Source organism: Rhinopithecus roxellana, chromosome 12, assembly GCF_007565055.1.
Source record: "Rhinopithecus roxellana isolate Shanxi Qingling chromosome 12, ASM756505v1, whole genome shotgun sequence".
NCBI lineage: Eukaryota > Metazoa > Chordata > Mammalia > Primates > Cercopithecidae > Rhinopithecus > Rhinopithecus roxellana.
This window is the reverse complement of record NC_044560.1, coordinates 54,284,754-54,299,199: the sequence shown is the minus strand read 5'-3', so window position 1 is coordinate 54,299,199 and position 14,446 is coordinate 54,284,754.

Here is a 14,446-nt window from a genome sequence, read left to right as displayed (position 1 = left end):
CCAGCCTGGGCGAGAGAGCGAGACTCTACCTTAAAAAAAAAAAAAAAAAAAGACAGAAGGCTTAGTGTGTAACTCATGAGAGTTACACAGGGCAGAGAAAGAATGGGAAAAAAGAAATTTCTAGAAAAGTTTTCAAAATTTCTGATCAATACCAATATTCCAAATAGGAAAAATACAAAAAAAAATCCATACCTATATGTGGCATAATACGATTGTAGAACACTAAAGTAAAAGATCTTATTTATTTTTTATTAAAATTTAAAAAAATTAAAACAGAATCAGGGTCTCTCCATGCTGCCCAGGCTGGTCTTGAACTCCTGGCTTCAAGCTATCCTCCCACCATGGCATCCTAAAACGCTAGGATTACAGGCATGAGCTGCTGCATCTGGCTCAAAGTAAAAGCTCTTAGAAGCGGCCAGAAAAAATAGATTCGGGCTGGGCACGAATAGATTGATCACCAAAAAGGTGGCAGACTAACTTCTCGACAGAATCCACAGAAGCCAGAAGGCAGTGGAACATTAGCTTTGATGCACTAAAATAAAATACCACTCTAGACTGCTACATACAGTAAAAATGTTTCGAGAATGAGAATTATAATTTTTTGGCAAACAAAACTAAAGGAGTTTACTACTAAGAAACTCTTTTTTTTTGAGATAGCCTCGCTCTGTTGCCCAGGCTGGAGTGGGCTGCAGTGATGCAATCTTGGCTCACTGCAACCTCGGCCTCCCGGGTTCAAGCGATTCTTGTGTCTCAGCCTCCTAAGTAGCTGGGATTACAGGTGTGTGCCACCAGGCCTAGCTACTTTTTATATTTTTAGTAAAGATAGGGTTTCACCATGTTGGCCAGGCTGGTCTTAAACTCCTGACTTCAAGTGATTTGCCCACCTTGGCCTGCTAAAGTGGTGGGATTACAGGCGTGAGCCACCGTACCTGGCCAGTCCCTGTGTTTTTCTTTTGTTTTTGGAGGTAAGCGATCCTCCTGCCTTGGATCTCCCAAAGTGCTGGGATTACAGGTGTGAACCACTGTGCTCAGCCCATTTTTTATTTGTTTCTTGAAGGAGGGTAGCAGTATTAATTAATTTTGGACTTTGCTAACTAAAGTTTGGATGTTAAGAATAGATGTATACAGGCCAGATGCAGTGGTGCATGCTTGTAATTTTAGCACTTTGGGAGGCTGAGGCGGGAGGATTGCTTGGGCTCAAGAGTTTGAGACCAGCTTGTGCAACATGGTGAAACCTTGTCTCTACAAAAAAATTTTAAAAAATTAGCAGACATGATGGTGTGCACCTATAATCCCAGCTACTTGGGAGGCTGAGGTGGGAGGAGGTGGAGTTGAGGCTGCACTCCAACCTGGGCGACAGAGTGAGACCCTGTCTCAAAAGATAAATAAAAAAGAATAGACATGTAATATGTAATTTCCAAACAAATGGAAAAGGAAAGAAAGGAGTACGAGAAGAAAGGCAAATTTAATAATCCAAAACAAAGTGAGAAAAGAGAAAAACAAAATGAAAAAGGAGACATTCTGCTTGTAATAATGGCAGAATAGCTCCTAACAGATCAATTTTCATACTGGTAAAAATTATGAGCTCTGAACAAAACAAACAAACAAGCAAACAAAAAACCTCCTGAAGACTCTGGAAAGAGCGAAAACAGGGAGAACCTAAAAGGAAACCGACACTTACAAGAAAAGAAGAAATAGCTACTGGGTGCAAAATATATTTAAAATCTCACAAACATAATATTGAACCAAGGAAGTCGGAAGAAAATAGTTTGTGTTGTATAATTCCATTTATATGAAGTATGAAAACAGGCAAACCATATTAAAAGTCAGGATAGTGGTTCCCCGGACGAGGAGGAGGATAGTGATGGGAAGGGGGACATGAGGAGGATTTCTGGGGTCCTGGTAACGTTCTATTTCTGGATCTGGGTGCTGGTTTCAAGGGTGTGCTCACTCGGTGAAAATTCATGAAAATAGACATGACATATGCAATTTTTTGCTTCAGTACAAACCTAAAAATCGAAAGGGAACAGAGACAAGAGGGATAGGCAGGCAGGGCAGACTGTGAAGAGGCCTCAATGCCAGACTAAGGAGCTGGACGTGACCCTGGCAGCAGTGGAGGACACTGAAGGTGTTAAGAAGGGAAATGAGTTGTCAGGGAAGCTGCCTCTCTGCCTAATGTGGGTGGCTGGGAGAGGGGAACACCTGCCCCATGGGACATTATTTACAGGACTGGCCAGAATCTGGGCTTTCTTTTTTTTTTTTTTTTTTTTTTTTTTTTTGAGACGGAGTCTTGCTCTGCCGCCCAGGCTGGAGTGCAGTGGCCGGCTCTCAGCTCACTGCAAGCTCCGCCTCCCGGGTTGACGCCATTCTCCTGTCTCAGCCTCCCGAGTAGCTGGGACTACAGGCGCCCGCCTCGTCGCCCGGCTGGTTTTTTGTATTTTTTAGTAGAGACGGGGTTTCACCGTATTAGCCAGGATGGTCTCGATTTCCTGACCTCGTGATCCGCCCGTCTCGGCCTCCCAAAGTGCTGGGATTACAGGCTTGAGCCACCGCGCCCGGCCTGAATCTGGGCTTTCAATGATGAAGACCTGAGCTAGGATGGAGGGTATGAGGTTGGAGGCAAAGAGCGGATTTGGAGGTAAAATTGGAAGGACTGGCTGGGCGCAGTGGCTTACGCCTGTAATCCCAGCACTTTGGGAGGCCAAGGCGGGCAGATCAAGAAGTCAGGAGATCAAGACCATCCTAGCTAACACAGTGAAACCCCGTCTCTGCTAAAAAAAAAATACAAAAAAATTAGCCGGGCATGGTGGTGGGCTCCTGTAGTCCCAGCTACTCGGGAGCCTGAGGCAGGAGAATGGCGTGAACCCGGGAGGCGGAGCTTGCAGTGAGCCAAGATGGCGCCATTGTACTCCAGCCTGGGCAACAGAGCGAGACTTCATCTAGAAAAAAAAAAATATATTGGAAGGACTTGGGAGTTTACATGCAGGAGGCCAGGGAAGAAGAGGGAGGAGTCAAAAACGATCCTTGGGAGAGGCTTGTCACTGGAGCTAAAGAGCGAGGGAGGGGACGCTGGAGGAAGAAGCAAGTTTGAGGGAAGAATTTGTTTTTTTTTTTTAAATAGGGTTTTGCTCTGTTGCCCAGGCTGTAGTGCAGTGGCACCATCATGACTCACAGCAGCCTCGATCTCTCAGGCGCTGGTGATTTCCCCCACCTCAACCTGCTAAGTAGCTGGGACTACAGGCGCATGCCACCATACCTGGTTGATTTTTTTAAAAATTTTTATTTTTACTAGAGATGAAGTCTCACTATGTTGCCCAGGCTGATCTTGAACTCCTGGGCTTGGGTGATCCTCCTGCCTCAGCCTCCCAAATTGCTGAAATTATCGGCATGAGCCACTGCACCCAGCCAAAGGAAGGATTTTTGCTGGGGAAGGAGCAAGTGGAGGAGGAATCCTCGGTGACACAAGGCCTCTGAAGCAGCAGAAGGAAACTGGGGGTACAGGAATCCTCCTGTTCAGATGTGGACAGCAGAGGAGAAGAGCAGAAAAGGTGAGATCCGAGGTGGACTGGAGGGAATTCAGGAGAGCCCATCAGCTGCTCGCTAATGAGAAGTGGCAGTCAAGTGTGGGGAGTGAGTCGGATGAAGCTGACTTCCAGGTAGCTTGTCTGAGAACAGGTTATGCAGTGTATCTAAGGACATCCTGACCTGGGGGAACAGGAAGACAGGAAGACTCCGTTATCATTTTGTAAATGGTGCCCAGTGAAGTTTCTATTAGTAAATTAGCTGAGCTATTGCTTATCATTAAAAAGATTTTCTTTAGAAAGATAGCCGTAGAGTCCTGCTTTTCTTATCAAAAGATCTAGGTGACACTGCTATGCCCCGGCCCGCCCTGCCCTCATTCCTGCCCTGCTCCACACACTCTTATCGGCACCTGGAACAGGAGCCAGGGTGGGGTAGGAAAAAGATCAAGGATTTGGGTGCACAAGGACAGGCAGGCATCCCAGCTCCTGACCTTGGGCCAATATTTTCTCACTATGGGTCTCAGTTGCCTCGTCACAGGCCACCTGATTTCAAAGCCCTTGTCACCCTGAAATAAACAGAGGTCCAAGGTCATAGGGCAAGGGGCTTTTATGGGAAGACTTGAATTCTGGATGAGAAACTCAGTGTTTATTAGCAGTGAAATCCTTTCTGGGAGGCTGAAGAGGGTCTCAGGGCAGGTTGTTCTTTGAAAGGACCCCATCCCTTCTCCCAACTGTATAGGTGGCAGCAGGGGTCTCATTGGCTGAGGGACTTCTGGGTCATGGTGACCTCATAAAGCCCATAACACTGGCCTGGGCTGGGGAAGCCTAGGTAAGCTGAGGGGCGGCTCTAGGGAAGCCCTAGGGGTGGCGGCAGCCTCCACAGCCTCCGCAAGGGACTTACCACCTTCCCCCACTGGGTAAAAGCCCCTTGCTCTGGTTGTATTTCCACAGTTAGAACTTCATACCTTTGGCTTAGAGCTGAATTTTCTGTTACCATGCGGATGCTCCAGGTGGAGGTAACACATTGAACTCTACAAGAGCAGCTCAAGGCTCACAGAGAAAGTTTAGGCTCTCAGGTCCTGACAGTGTAGTGAGTTGGGGGGAGGGGAGGGGAAGGGAGTGAAAAGATGCAGGGAGGGAATGCCATAGATCTGGGGAAAGAAGAGGCTTGGAGCCTGGAAACCAAACTTTGTCTTTTTTCCAAGCCTCACCAGCCTGCCCTCACCCAGAGGGAGGAAGGGATGGTGGGGATGAACATTTATTGAGGGCTTTCTGTGGGCCAGGTCCTGTGATCATCACTTTATGTGGGCTATCCCACCTGGAATATTAAGATAGAGGCTTAGAGTGGTGAGGGCATCTGTCCAGGTTCACACAGCTGGTGAGAGAGAAGGTTTTGAATTCAGGTCTGCCTGACTCCAAAGCCTTGGATTTTGGCATTATAGCTGGGTATCAGGAAAGTTGCCTTGTTTTCACTGAACTTGTCCTTTAGGATAGGGACCTAAAAGTGGCAGAGGGAATGGGGAATAAGAAACAGGAAGACACGGTTCCACTGAGTGATTCACGTCTTGGGAATCTCTGTGGTATTATAGGGAAAACTGTGGGTTGAAGGAACCTGGATTTGAATCCAGCCTCTACCACTTGCTTGGGACTTAGTAGAAATCAATTTATTTTATTTTTTGAGACAGAGTCTCTCTTTGTCACCCAGACTGTAGTGCAGTGACATGAACACAGCTCACTGTAGCCTCAACCTCCCTGGCTCAAGTGACCCTCCCACCTCAGCCTCCCGAGTAGCTGGGACTACAGGTGCACACACCATGCCTGGCTAATTTTTGTATTTTTTGTAGTGATGGGATTTTGCCACATTGTTCAGGCGGGCCTTGAACTCCTGAGCTTAAGCAATCCTCTTGCCTCAGCTTCCCAAAATGCTGGGATTACAGGTGTGAGCCATTTTGCCCGGCCAGAAATGATTTTAGATCCCTGCACAGTCTGAATCAACATGCCAGCAAATGAGATAATGATATCTCTCTTGAAGAGTTGTCATTCATTCATTCATTCATTCATTCATTCATTCATCCTTCCCTCACTCCCTGAATGTTTTCTGAAGCTTCCCTGTGTGCCACGTGCTATGTGCTAGGAAAATAGGGGTAACAAGATAGCCAGACACTCACCAAACTCATTTTCAGAGTGGACGCATATAAGTAAACAGACTGATCCTCTGATACAGAGTGATCACATGAGGAGGGTGCCTCACCCACATTTGGGGATTCCAGGAAGACTTCCTGGAGGAAGGGACATCTAATCTAAGCTGGTGTCTAGACTAGATGTTAGCTAGAGGGAGCAATTGAAGTTTAGGTGAGTAGTCTTGGGGAAGTTTATAGGAAGAGGAAAGAGTATTTGCAAAGGTCCCAAGGCAAGATGGAGGCGAAAACATTGAGGATCCTGGGAGAAGTTGAGAGTGGTTCAAACATGTGGTGCAAGGCCAGGGAAAGGAATGAATGTAGCTGGAGGGATGGAGGGGCTAGGCCTGTGGGCTGAGGACTCTGACAGAAGAAACACAGATATCAGACTTCAGATTAGGGTGTCTTCACTCCTGGCCTGTCCACCAGTCATGCAAAAGTCACTTAGGAGAGGCGGGGTAGGGGAAAGCTTGATGAAAGGGTGATTCCTGGATCCCTTCAGAACTACAAAGCAGAGTCTCTGAGAGTGAGGCTTGGGAATCTATCTTTTTAAAAATATAAGCTACACTCACACCCCACCATTTGAGAACCTACAAGAAATCACAGAGGGGTTACAAGAGGGGAATGTCTTAGTTAGACTTATATGCATTTTTATTTCATCTGAGAATGTCTTTATTTCCGTTTCATTACTCAAGGATAATTTTGCCTAAAATAGAATGTGTGGTTGAGAGTTCTTTTCTTTCGACTGTTGAAAAATGTGTGCCACTTCCTTTTGGCCTCGATAGTTTCAGATGAGAAATCTGCTGTCATTCAAATTGGTGTTTCCCTATAGGTAAGGCTCTCAGGTTGCTTTTAATATATATATTTTTAAAGTCTTTATTCTTCAGAAGTTTAATCATGATGTGTTTTGGCATGGATTCCTTTAGATTTATCCCATTTGAAGTTTCAGCAGTTTTCTGAATCTGTATATTTATGTTTTTCACTAAATTTGGGGGAGTTTTCAGCCATGACTTGCTCGTAATGCTTTTTCAGCACTCTTTCTTTTCTCCTTCTGGAACTCTGATGATATAAACAGTATTTTCTTATTGTTCCTGAGGTTCTGTGGTTTTTTTTGGGGGGGGGGGAGATCTATTTTCTCTTTGTTGTTTAGCCCTTCCTTCCTTCCTTCCTTCCTTCCTTCCTTCCTTCCTTCCTTCCTTCCTTCCTTCCTTCCTTCCTTCCTTCCTTCCTTCCTCCCTCTCTTCCCTCCCTCCCTCTCTCTTTCTTTCTCTCTCTCTCTTTCCTTCTTTCCTTCTCTCCTTCTCTTTCTTTCTCTTTCTTTCCTCTTCTTTCCCTTCTTTCCTTCCTTCCCTCCCTCCCTCCCTCCCTCCCTCGATTCATTCTTTCTTTCTTTCTTTCTTTCTTTCTTTCTTTCTTTCTTTCTTTCTTTCTTTCTTTCTTTCTTTCTTTCTTTCTTTCTTTCTTTCTTTTCTTTCTTTCTTTCTTGTCTTGCTCTGTCACCAAATCTGGAGTGCAGTGGCATGATTTTGGCTTACTGCACCCTCTGCCTCCTGAGTTCAAGCGATTCTCCAGCCTCAGCCTCCTGAGTAGCTGGGATTACAGGTGCCCCCACCATACCTGGATAATTTTTGTATTTTTAGTAGAGATGGGGTTTCACCATGCTGGCCAGGCTGGTCTCAAGCTCCTAACCTCAGGTGATCTGCCTGACTCAGCCTCCCAAAGTGCTGGGATTACATGCATGAGCCACTGTGCCTAGCCTATTTTTCTTTCTTCTTTTATCTTTTAATGTTAAAAAAAAAAAATAGAGATGAGGTCCCACTATGTTGCCCAGGCTGGTCTAGAACTTCTGGGCTCAAGTGATCCTTGGCCTCCCAAAGTGCTGGGATTATAGGCATCAGCCACCATGTCCAGCCAAATAACTTTCTTTTTTTTGAGATGGAGTCACACTCTGTCACCCAGGCTGGTGGCTGGAGTACGGTGGTGCAATCTCAGCTCAATGCAACCTTTGCCTCCCAGATTCAAGCAATTCTCATGCCTCAGCCTCCCTAGTAGCTGGGACTACAGGCACCTGTCACCATACCTGGCTAATTTTAAAATTTTTAGTAGAGACGGGGGTTTCACCCTGTTGGCCAAGCTGGTCTTGAACTCCTGGCTTCAAAATATCTGCCTGCTTCAGGCTCCCAAAGTGTTGAGATTACGGGCGTGAGCCACCATGCCCAGCCAAAGCATTTTTACGATGACTGCTTTGAAATCCTTGTCAAAAATTTCAACATCTGATTCATCTCAGTGTTAATGTTGGTTGGTTGTCTTAAGATGAGATTTTCCTAGTTTTTGGTATGAGTGATTTTTACTGCATCTTTGACATCTCAGGTATTACAATAATATATATTTTTTTCTTTTTTCTGAGACAAAGTCTTGCTCTGTCACCCAAACTGGAGTGCAGTGGTAGTGGTGCAATCTTGGCTCACTGCAACCTCCACCTCCCAGGTTCAAGTGATTCTCCTGCCTCAGCCTCCTGAGTAGCCGGGATTACAGGTATGCACCACCATGTCCCGCTAATTTTTTGCATTTTTAGTAGAGACGGGGTTTCACCATGTTGGCCAGGCTTGTCTTGAACTCCTGACCTCAAGTGGTCTGCCTGCCTTGGCTTCCCAAAGTGCTGGGATTACAGGTGTGAGTCACCGTGTTAAGGTTTAGCTTGTAGGTTCTGGCCTACTTTTGTGGACTGTAGCTCCAGTGATTTTTCTTTTTTCTTTTCTTTTCTCTTCTCTTCTCTACTCTTCTCTTTTCTTTTTTTGAGACAAGTTCTCTCTCTGTTGCCCAGGCTGGAGTGCAACAGCAAAATCTTGGCTCACTGCAGCTTTGCCTCCTGGGCTCAAGCAATTCTCCTGCCTCAGCCTCCCAAGTAAGCTGGGACTCCAGGCGCACACCACCGCACCTGGATAATTTTTGTATTTTCTGTAGGGATGGGGTTTTGCTGTGTTGCCCAGGCTGGTCTTGACCTCCCAAGCTCAAATGATCCACCTGCCTCCGCTTCCCAAAGTTCTGGGATACAGGCATGAGTCACCGCATGCAGCCAAAATCTATTTTAAAGTAGAGAAGTTCTTGGCACTGTTCCGTACTCTGACAGTCCTGGCACAGGCCTGGTCTCCAGTGATATTTATGAGTCCTCGTTTGCTTCATTTTTATGGTAGTGCTGGGGCTCCTGTTTATTCCTGCTGGTGCTGTCTGCAGAGGTAGAAGGCACTTCCCTGGGCCACTTGTTATCACTGGAGCGGGTGGGGGAGGCCAGAAGATGTCGGGTCTGGTAAAATGTCTGATGCTGGGCGGAGGGCCCAGAGATCCAGGGTTCTGCTGACATTGCCACTGCGGGTTGGATTGGTCTGTCACTGCTCCAGGTATGGAGAAGGGATTGAGGCTCCCTACTGGGAGACCCTCTCTGTTGGGCTTCTTCTTTCCTGGTCTTTTGGCTGGAGAGAGCAGGTTTTTCTTCTACTTTTGAGTATGTGTTTGTGCTGTCAGTAGATCTGTGTGGCAGGCTTCTTCGGGTTATGTGAGTGATAAAACGAAAGCTCCAGGGAACTCACCATAGTGTCAGCCTTCAAGTCCTGAGATGCCTAGTCAGTCACTGCCTTCTTTCCAGCCGTCAGAGTCCTTTTATGGTTATCTGTTGAACTGTTTCCAGAGTATTTAGTTATTTTTAGAAGGGAAGAACAGAGAAAAGTGAATTGACAACCTGTCTATTACATGCATTAAAAAACATTGTGGTATAATGCACCCACCGTAAAGCTGACCATTAGTGGCAATTAGTGTGTTCATAAGGTTGCGCAACCATCATTACTATCAGACATTGCTCTGGTCCAGAAGGAAACCCTATACCCATTAAACAGTCGCTTCCCATTCCCTGCTTTCCCCTTCCCCTGGCAACCTCTCTCTGTCCTGCTTTAATCCACTGTCTCTGTAGATTTGACTATTCTGGATATTTTAGATAAGTGGAGTCTATAATATGTGGTCTTTTGTGATCAGCTACTTTCACCTAGCATAATGTTTTCAAAGTTTATCCATGTTTAGCATGCATGAGTACTTCGTTCTTTTTAGTGGCTGAATAATCCACTGTATGGACATACCATATATTGTTTATCCATTAATCAGTATGTGGCTATTTGGGCTGTTTCCACCTTTGGCTCTCATAAGCCCTAGCACCCGGCTGGCAGTGTCTTTTGAAGCAAAAAAGTTTTAAATATTGCTGATGTTCAATTTATCTATATTTTTCTTTTGTTGCTTTTGCTTTTGGTGTCATGTCTAAGAAACCATTGCCAAATCCAAGATCATGAAGGTTTACTCCTATGTGTTCTTCCAAGAGTTTTATAGTTTTAGCTCTTCTATGTAGGTCTTTAATGCATTTTGAGTTAATTTTTGTATAGAATGTGGGATAGGAGGCTAGGTGCAGTGGCTCTTGCCTGTAATCCCAGCACTTTGTGGAGGCTGAGGCAGGAGGATCACTTGAGTCCAGGAGTTTGAGATCAGCTTGGTCAACATGGTGAAACCCCGTCTCTACTTAAAAAAAAAAGGCCAGGCGTGGTGGTTCATGCCTGTAATCCCAGCACCTTGGCAGGCCAAGGCGGGTGGATGACCTGAGGTCAGGAGTTCGAGACCAACCTGACCAATATGATGAAACCCTGTCGCTTCTAAAAATACAAAAATTAGCCAGGCCTGGTGGCATGCACCTGTAATCCCAGCTACTCAGGAGGCTGAGACAGGAGAATCACTTGAACCTGGGAGGCGGAGGTTGTAGGGAGCCGAGATTGTGCCGTTGCACTCCAGCCTGGGCAACAAGGGCGAAACCCTGTATTAAAAAAAAAAAATTAGCTGGGTTTGGTGGTAGGCCCCTGTAGGCCCAGTTACTTGAGAGGCTGAGGCAGGAGAATCGCTTGAACCTGGGAGGCGGAGTTTGCAGGGAGCCGAGATTGCGCCATTGCACTCCAGCCTGGGCGACAGGGTAAGACTTCATCTCAAAAAAAAAAAAAGAGAATGTGGGTTAGGAGTTCAGCTTTATTCTTTTGCATGTCAATATCCAGCTGTTCCACTGCCATTTGTTGAAAAGACTATTCTTTTTAAATATATAATTTAATTATTTTATTATTATTGTTTTTGAGATAGAGTCTCATTATGTTGCCCAGGCTGGTCCAGGCTGGTCTTGAACTCCTGGGCTCAAGTGATCTTCCCACTTTGGCCTCCCAAAGTGCTGAGATTATAGACATGAGCCGCCTACTGAAGAGACTATTCTTTTCCCTATTAAGGGAGGAGTTATCACCCTTGTCAAAAATCATTTGACCGTATATGCATGGATTTATTTCTGGACTTGCAATTCTATCCCGTTAGTCTATATATTTATCCTTATGTCAGTACCACACTGTTGCATGCAATTTTATTTATTTATTTATTTATTTATTTATTTGAGATGGAATTTCGCTCCTGTTGCCCAGACTGGAGTGCAATGGCACAATCTCGGCTCACTGCAACCTCCGCCTCCCAGCTTCAAGCAACTCTCCTCCCTTAGCCTCCCAAGTAGCTGGGATTACAGATGTGTGCTGCCATGCCTGGCTAATTTTTTGTATTTTAGTAAAGACAGGGTTTCGCCATGTTGGCCAGGCTAGTCTCGAACCCCTGACCTCAGGTGATCCACCCAGCTTGGCCTCCCAGAGTGCTGGGATTACAGGTGTGAGCCACCGTGCCTGGTCTGCATTCAGTTTTAAAGGAGATCTCTATGGCTTACTTTGGAAAATGGTTTGTTGGAAGTTGGCCTAGATACAGGGACCCCTGTTGAGTAAGCAATTCCAAGATCCAGCCCCAAAACAATGGGAACTGGAATAGGGTCTGGTAGTGGTAATGAAGAAATGGGGAGAGATTTCAGAGCTGTTCTGGAGCCAGAATGAGCAGAACTTGGCCAACATTGGGTGCGGCAAGTGAGAAAGAGAGCACTCAAGGAGGATGTTGTTTCCGAAGGCTTGGATGATAGATGGTGCCAGGTCCTTGCAATGGAGGAGAATAGAAGAGTCCTATTTAGGGGAAAAATGGAGAGTCTGTTTTGGATGCTCTGGGTCTGAGGTGTCCCAATCTCAGGTGTTCTGTGTGTGCACACGTGTGTGTGTGTACAGGTACTTGTACAAGTGCCTAATACATTCCAGACCCTTACATTTGATAACAGTGTGTTCTCAATGATGAACTGGACAATCTATTGATATTTCCACCCCTGAAGACTCTAGCAACCCTTGTCCAGGGCCTGAAAGGGTTAATTGAGGTGGAGAAGGGAGGATGGCAATTGGTCAATGATTCTCTCTGTCTTAGACAACACTAGCTGTTTTATGGCTGTGCTCTGCCCTTTCCATTTGGGGCCCCAGGATTGTAGGGCAAAGGCCAATAGGCAGTTTGTGGCTGTCAGCAGGAAGTAGTGAGCTCCTTTAGCTCCTGTAGATCCCATCCAAGTCCCTCAACAGCCATGGCTCCTCCTAATGCACAGTGTCCGTTTGGTAGAGGGCAAGCCATGGGCTACCCCAGTCACTGCCAGGCAGCTCTGAAGCCTTACCTGTCTGTTGCAGGAGGGAGGAGGAGGATTGAGGGCAGGGCAGCTGGGGTTGAGGTCTGTGGACTTCTGCCCAGTGACCTGGTATTGTGCATCTGCTGGGTTGCTGGGGTAGAGATGAAGTCTTTTTTCCTCAGCCCAAACAAGTTAGGTCTTTGAAGATCTTACTCACTGCCTCGTAGGCTGCAATAGCCATATTTTCCAGGTTAAAAATGCCTCCCTTTGGTAACTGTGGTCCGCGTGTGTGCATGTGGCACATTTACATATGGGCGGGAGAGATCATTAAGGGAAGATTCATGCTCCTCAAGTAAAAAGAGACAAAATTATGGACATGAAATTAAGTACAGGGCTTTGGAAAGGGACTGTGAAATCAAGGAACAATCAGAGTTTACATTCAGGGTAAAATTGCCTCTGATGCTGACGGTACGTGAGCATTTCTTGCTTCCAAGGCAGATGCAAAGCTGTGCAGGAACTGCTTGCTTAGAATGAAGGCAACTTCCACAGGGTTCTGAGTGCCTTATTCCTCTCTGCCCACAGTGTCTGGCAGAGAGGACTAAAACAAGTAGCTACCATTTAGGTAAGGGCTTTGGTGGGCCATGTACTCCATGCCAGGCACTGTAACTACAATCACCCCTGTGGAAGGCTTTCCAGATGGGGAGGACAAGGACCAGAGGGGAAAAGTCTCTTGCCCAAGGTCACCCAGACTAGCAGAGGTTGAGCTGGGCTTTAAACTCAGGACTACATGAATACAAATCTATGGTCTTTCCAAAGCCACGCTATAAAGATACACAGCAAAATTTGTGGAGTGAGTAAATGATTCACTGAACGAGTTAGCACATGAATGAATGATAAATGAAGAAATGATGAAATGAGTTAGTGAAAGAATACATCATCAAATGAAGAAGAGTCTCCCCTCACCACCCATTGCCCTTCTCCTATTTCCTCCTCTCCCTCCCTTTGGCCTTCCTCTTCCCTCTCCTCTTTACTGCCTCTTGTCTTCTCCCTTATCCCTCTCTTGTCTTCTCTTACCTCTCCTTTCTTCCTTCTTCTCTTTCCTCTTGCGTTTCTCTCTCCTCCCTTCCTTCCTTGTTCCTCTGTTGTCTCCCTACTTTCCTTACCACTGTTTAGTATTTCTCCCTATGCACGTTCATCGCCATCCCGCTTTTTTTTTGAGTCAAGGTGTCACTTTGTCACTCAGGCTGGAATGCAGTGGTGCGATCACAGCTCATTGTAGCCTCAACCTCCTGGGCTCAAGTGATCCTCCCACCTCAGCCTCCTGAGTAGCTGAGACAGCAGGCACCTGCCACCACACCCGGTTAATTTTTGTATATTTTTTTGTAGAGACAGAGTCTCATTATGTTGTCCAGGCTGGTCTCAAAACTCCTGGACTCAAACAATCCTCCTGCCTCGGCCTTCCAAAGTCCTGGGATTATAGGCGTGAGCCCCTGCACCCAGTTGCACTCCCTGTTTCTTGCATTTTTTTTTCTCTTCCCCAGCTGTCTCGTCTCCCTGGCCCTTCCCCCACCACCACTGTGTGGTTCTGTCCTCACCCCTTGCCAAAAGAAATTAAAAACAAAACAAAAACTACAAACAAAGAAGAGAGAAAAATAATGAAATAACACAAATGGGCATTGGACATTTACTGGTGTCAGGTGCTATACTAGACATTAGAAATTGGCAGAGAACAAGGCAGATGCAGTTTCTGCATCAGTGGACCTCATCGGCTAGTGGGGAAGCCAGATACTGTGAGCCAAGAGATGGGAAGGAACAAGGTGGCCTGAGAACTTTCAGGTGGCCCCCACCTGTCTAGGGGATCTGGAAGGCTCTTAGCATTTGAGCTGAAACCTGAAAGGGTGAAGCAGCAGGCATTAGCTGGGGAAGGGGAGTGGAGATGGATGCCCAGCCTACGGAAGACCCAGACCTAACTGGGAGAGCCTTCCTCTTTGGAGGAAGTCAAAGGAACCCTGCAAGGGTGGAATGGAAAAGGAAAGGGACATATGGAGGGGCAAAAAGGGTGAAAAGGGGACTGGGACCAGATACAGAAGGGCCTTTTGGGTCTGCTAACAACTGGAGGACTCTATCCTAAAGATAACGGGAAGCCATGGAGGGGTTTACCAGGGGATGGCTTAGAGATGGTGCTGGCTGCCCGGAGGGCCAGTGGGGTG